The sequence below is a fragment of the Herpailurus yagouaroundi genome, unplaced genomic scaffold (assembly GCF_014898765.1).
Source record: "Herpailurus yagouaroundi ecotype Mexico unplaced genomic scaffold, PumYag 184, whole genome shotgun sequence".
Taxonomy (NCBI): Eukaryota; Metazoa; Chordata; class Mammalia; order Carnivora; family Felidae; genus Herpailurus; species Herpailurus yagouaroundi.
This window is the reverse complement of record NW_024412415.1, coordinates 31359883-31366066: the sequence shown is the minus strand read 5'-3', so window position 1 is coordinate 31366066 and position 6184 is coordinate 31359883. Positions and strand designations below refer to the sequence as shown.

Sequence of the window (6184 nt, the reverse complement as noted above, 5' to 3'; positions counted from 1 at the left end):
GGAACACTCCATAATTGTAGATGTGAAAAATTAATTATTGGTTTCTTATTTCTCTTTGGTTATTTGAAGCAGTCTGCTATGTCCCCCGACACCTTTTCACCCCTTCTCCCACAGTAATAGAAACCCTGATTTTTTTACTGAGCCCTGACCACCAAGAATAAAGACTTTATTCCCAGTCTCCTTTGCAGCTGTGTGTGGCCATGTGATTGCACTCTGCCTAATGGAATGTAACCAGAATTGTATGCAACTTCTGGGAATTTTTCTAAAAATGGGCTGTTTTTCCCTCTTTCCTGCTGATTGAAATGCAGTTGGAGCTCTAAAAGCCATCTTGGACAATGAGGTGAACTTGAGAATGAGATGCTTCCGTGGTAAAGCAAGAAGACAGGAGTCTGGATTCTTAACACCAAGGAGCACCATACCAACTGTGGACTCATCACTTCAAGATTTCTTATACATGAGAAACAAATAAGCTTTCTACTTTGTTTATTGGTATTTTAGTGTATTTTAGGATTTTTTCCTGTTATTTATAGCAGAATCAGATCTGAATGTATTATTCCTGGCCTGGCCACCTCGATTGCTAATGCTGTTATAGACCTGGTTGGGTGATAGGATCCCAACTCGGACATGTCACGTACAAGACAGAGTCAAATAGACGCCACAGTCTTGAGATGTAGTCCTCAAATACACAGCAGACCACAGCAGCCAGCCCACCACTCACCTAACTGATAAGCCCAAATAACACCAACCAATCAACAAGAATCAGAGACTTTTTTTTTTTTTTTTTACTGTGAGAAAAAAATAGTTCATGGTCTTTTGGTTGTAAAAGATATACTCCATTTCTCTTTTTTCCAAACCTCATCTCTGGGCTGAGTGTGTTCTCTTCTTGCCAAAAAACACTTTTACACTCTATACTCAATCTTTGGCTTTTCACAGTCTATTTTTTCTGTAATACTATTCACTTCTAAAAACAATTAAATTGTTTTAAGAGAGGGTTATTGACATAGTGCATGGGAAAGCTATCTTTATATCCCTGGTGAAACTGCTATGGAAAAAATATTTTTAATGTCTATTTATTTTTAAGAGAGAGAGAGAGAGAGAGAGAGAGAGAGAGTGCAAGGAGGGGAGGGGCAGAGAGAGAGGGAGACACAGAATCTGAAGCAGGCTCCAGGCTCTGAGCTGTCAGCACCGAGCCTGACCTGGGGCTCAAACCCACGAGCGGTGACATCGTGACCTGAGCTGACATCAGACGCTTAACCTACTGAGCCACCCAGGCGCCCCTGAAAAATATATTTGTACTATTCCTCACATATGAACAAAAGAGACAATTACCTTTGATAATAGTATGTCAGTGCTTTATAACTGTGGTAGTTATATTCACATGGGCCCACAATTACTTACCAAAGTCTTTACATTTTCTCAAAAGGTCAAACATTCTAAAAATTATATGGATAATAACAGGTAACATTAAGTACTATAATTTAATGCTCCCCATAACCCTATCCGGGAGGTACTGTTATTAATAATGAGAAAACTGAAGCACAAAAGGTCACCAAGTAGTAAATGATGGAACTGAGATTCAAACCCTCAGAGCCTCTGGGCTGGGTTTTTCTGTGTGGGTGTGGGTGAGGGGAGCAGTATAACTTTTCAATTTCTCAAAGTGCTTTTACATTTACTTTATTAGTGGAGAATATAGGCTGTTACCTGGATAATTGGAAGAATGCTCCTTGCCTCAGTTTTTCAGACTATTGAAGTCAACATATTTCCTATTCAAATTAATGTTAATTTTCTTTCTTTTCAAAAAGGTTTTATTTTATTTTTTAAAGTTTATTCATCTAGTTTGAGAGAGAGAAAGAGTGCATGCACTCACACAAGTCAGGGAAGAGCAGAGAGAGAGCAAGAGCGAGAGCGAGAGAGAGAGAGAGAGAGAGAGAGAGAGAGAATCCCAAGCAGGCTCTCCACTGTCAGTGCAAGCTGGATGTGGGGCTTGAACTCACAAACCGTGACTCAGACATTTAACTGACTGAGCCATATAGGCACACCTAAAGGTTTTATTTTTAAGTAATTTCTACTTCCAACATGGGGCTCAAACTTACAGCCCCTGAGATCAAGAGTCACATGCTCTACTCACTGAGCCAGCTAGGGGCCCTAACATTAATTTTCTCAATTGCTTAATATTAATAAATGTTATCTTGCATGTATAGATATAGATAAATGTATTTTATACATATTTGTATGTAAAATATTTATGTATAGAAATAAAATCATAAAATCAAGGAAAATGGTACATATACATATTTGCATACACAATTTTAGATAATACAGCTTGCTTGCAATTTAGTTTATCTTATTCTCACACATTTCATTTATTCTTTTATAAGTTTTTTTTTTTAATTTTTTTTTCAACATTTTTATTTATTTTTCGGACAGAGAGAGACAGAGCATGAACAGGGGAGGGGCAGAGAGAGAGGGAGACACAGAATCGGAAACAGGCTCCAGGCTCCGAGCCATCAGCCCAGAGCCTGACGCGGGGCTCGAACTCACGGACCGCGAGATCGTGACCTGGCTGAAGTCGGGCGCTTAACCGACTGCGCCACCCAAGCGCCCCCTTTTATAAGTTTTTAAAAAGAGTTTAGGGGCGTCTGGGTGGCTCAGTCGGTTGAGCGGCCGACTTCGGCTCAGGTCATGATCTCACGGTCCGTGGGTTCAAGCCCCGCGTCGGGCTCTGCTGACAACTCGGAGCCTGGAGCCTGTTTCAGATTCTGTGTCCCCCTCTCTCTGACCCTCCCCCGTTCATGCTCTGTCTCTCTCTGTCTCAAAAATAAATAAATGTTAAAAAAAATAATAATAAAAATAAAAAAAAATTAAAAAAAAATAAAAAGAGTTTATTTTTGAGTAATCTCTACACCCAACGTGGGGCTCAAACTTACAACTCAGAGATCAAGAGTTGTATGCTCCACCAACTGAGCCAGCCAGGCGTCCCTATTCTTTTATAATTTTAACAAAATATTTCAAATTATAGCAAAGTAGAATAATGTTGCAAACCCTACCCATCTTTGTGGTTTGTCAAATCTTAATGCCATATTTGCCACAGATAATTTCTTTTAGGGTTTTTTGTTTGTTTGTTTGTTTTTGCGTAGTTAATGTATTTATATGTTTAAAAATGGTATGGGGGGGCGCCTGGGTGGCGCAGTCGGTTAAGCGTCCGGCTTCAGCCAGGTCACGATCTCGCGGTCCAGGAGTTCGAGCCCCGCGTCGGGCTCTGGGCTGATGGCTCAGAGCCTGGAGCCTGTTTCCGATTCTATGTCTCCCTCTCTCTGCCCCTCCCCCGTTCATGCTCTGTCTCTCTCTGTCCCAAAAATAAATAAACGTTGAAAAAAAACTTTTTTTAAAAAAATAAAAATGGTATGGGGCAGAGCGCGGTTGAGCACTGGACTTCGGCTCAGGTCACGATCTCAACGGTTGGTTGGCTGGAGCCCCAGAAGGGGCTCTGTGCTGACAGCTCGGAGCCTGGAGCCTGCTTTGGATTCTGTCTCTCTCTCTCTCTCTCTCTCTCTCTCTCTCTCTCTCTCTCTCTCTGTCCCTTCTCAGCTCACACAATGTCTCCCTCTTTCTCTCTCTCTCTCTCTCTCAAAAATAAATAAATTAAAAAAAAAAAAAAAAGGTATAGGGTTACCCAGCTGGCTCAGTTGGTAGAGCAAGTGACTCTGATTCTGAGGGTCATGAGTTCAAACCCCGCCATGGGGTAAAACTTTCTTAAAAAAAAAAAAAAGGTATAGAGGTGAGTCCCCATCCCACCTCCTCCTATATTCCCAGTTACCATCCCCACAAGTATTATAAGCAAATTTGAAAACATTTGGATTCACTTTTTTTTTTCTAAGTCATCTCTACACCCAAGTGTGGCTGGAACTCACAACCCTGAGATCAAGACGTCACCAGTTCTACCTACTGAGCCAGCCAGACATCCCTGAACTGTCTTAAAAAAAAATTTATATATATAAAGTGACATATTTTTGACATTTTTTGTGCCTACATGACTCTAACACTCTATCACCTCTTTTCTCAGCTCATTATTCAATAAACAGTAAAACTCAGTGTTCAAGCAATTGTTACTAACTCTGAACAATCAGAAGTTTTTCATTAAATTCTTTTGCCTCTATTTTTTTCTACTCCATCCACAAGCCAGTTTTCTAGAAAACTGAGGCCTTTCTCCAAAGTCTAAAGTGCTTAGAGCATAACACAATGAGCTTTATGCAAATAAATTTCATTTCCCGTGAGGAATTAAGGAGGGGCGAAAGCGGTGGAAGGGCGGGACCCAGGAAAGGCGGGGACAGACATGGGTGGGCGGGGCCCGGAGGAGGTGGGTCCCTTAGGCTCCGCCCGAACCCTGCGCAGATTTGGCGCCAAAAGCCAAGGCCTCTTCTCGCGGGGGATCTTCAGAGTCTCGCGATCAACGCGGTTTGGTAGCTGCGCCAAGCACCGCGCCGTGGCCACAGCCGTGCGTTTGAGGTGGGAGCGGGCTTAAAGGCGTGGGAAGGGCCTGGGGGAAGCGGCGGCCTAGCGAGGCAGGTGGAGGAGCTGGGGTGCTTGGGGGGTCGCGGGGAGGGAGTGTGGAGGCTGTGATACGGACCTGGGCTGAGCGGGACTGAGAGCCCACGACCTGGTGGTGAGGAGGGCGGGCGCATTTACTTGTTTCCGTTTCGGGTCAGCTTGTGGTTAAACCCCGTTTTCTGGCGGGAGGGAACGTGCATCAGATCGATCTTTATGCCGCCAGCTACTTGCTGTCCAGGGGTTTCTAAACGTAGGATGCGTCCTGTGAAATGTGGAATGAATGCGCAATGAATGCATGAATGAAACTGAAGTGAGACTAGCGGAGCGGGGATGGGAAGGATGGAGAAGAGGGGTGGGATGGAAAGTTTAGTGTTTTTAGGGTGGTTAGCAAAGGAAGACATTGAGTCAGTCTGGTGGGACTCCCCTTTCGTCACGTTCTACTGTTTTGATAACTTGAATGAAGTTAGACAGTGGAGCCTTAAGGGCCTGGGAACGAATTGTAGTTTGGATATTAATGAACAAGCAATTAACATTGCTTCTTGCTACACTAGTTTGTGCCCTGCCATCAAACTCAGAGTTCCCTGTTGATCTCAAAGGTGTGAACCCCATTTCTTCCTAGAGAAAATTAACTAGAATTGAACTTAACTTGAATATATTTATTGTAGGTAGGAAGCTACTTTAGATTACATGACCTCTAACTGCCTTTCCAGTTTTGAAAATCTGTGGTTATTGAACCTTACTTGAAGATACAGTGGGAATTGATACGTTGTTTTGTTTTTATGTGTTTGTGGTCATTGGAATTTAGAATTGGAGAGACTTTAGGGATCCTGTAGCTTCGCTGGTTTTACGGTTTGAGGGAAGCTTTGGAAACTTTATTCCTTCATTCAGTAAATATGGAGCACCTGCTGTATACCAGCTTTGGGGATACAATGGTGCAGCACGTGGCATGTGACATTTTGAGTGCTTATTATAGGAGGATTTAATTCCGGGAAATTGGGGTAGATTTATCTGAGGAGGTGATAATTGAGATCTGAAAGAGATAAGGAGTCTGGGAAGAGCCTTCTAGATAGGAAGCAGCCTTAGCAAAGGACTTGTGACCTGAGGGATATGGCTCTTTCAAGGGACTGAAAGAAAGAAAAGAGCATGCAGAGTGGCATGAAGTGAGGCTGGAGAAGTAGGAAGGTGCCAACCCAGGGGCTTGGAGTTTTATCATTAGCTTCAGCGCAGCAGGAAGCTATTTAAGTATTTAAGCCAAGCGATCATGTGACTGGCTTTACGTTTTCAGAGCTTCAACCTAGGTGTAATAGGGAGAAGGGTTTGAAAAAGGCCAAAGCGGTTATGAGTAATCGAATAACCCAAGCAAGAAATGTGGGAAGCAGTTGTGGAGGTAGGGAGAAATGGGAAGACTGAACGGATGTTTAGGAAGAAAAATGGACAGGATATGTAGGATGGGGGAAGGAAGTATCAAAGGTGACTTACAAGTTTCTTATTTGCATACCTGAATAGATGTCATTCACTGAATTGGGAAAATGTACAAGTTTGGTTTGTACATGGTAAGTTGTAGGTGCTTTTGAGAAATTTAAGAGCTGTAAAATGAGAAGTAGGGATCTGGAGCTCAGATTTGACGCCTAGGGTA

The 6184-nt window shown here is 42.8% G+C and overlaps 1 protein-coding gene across 2 annotated transcripts in view; it reads left to right on the top strand.

The window, feature by feature from the left end:
• The first annotated feature begins 4391 nt into the window (after window positions 1-4391).
• Window positions 4392-6184, top strand: part of TIPIN (TIMELESS interacting protein) — a 19312-nt gene continuing 17519 nt past the window's right edge. Inside the window, exon 1 of one of the 2 annotated variants that reach the window (XM_040493036.1) lies at window positions 4392-4506. The gene's annotated coding sequence lies outside the window, so the exon portion shown is untranslated. The remainder of the gene's footprint in view (window positions 4507-6184) is intronic. The other variant, XM_040493037.1, reaches the window with a different exon arrangement.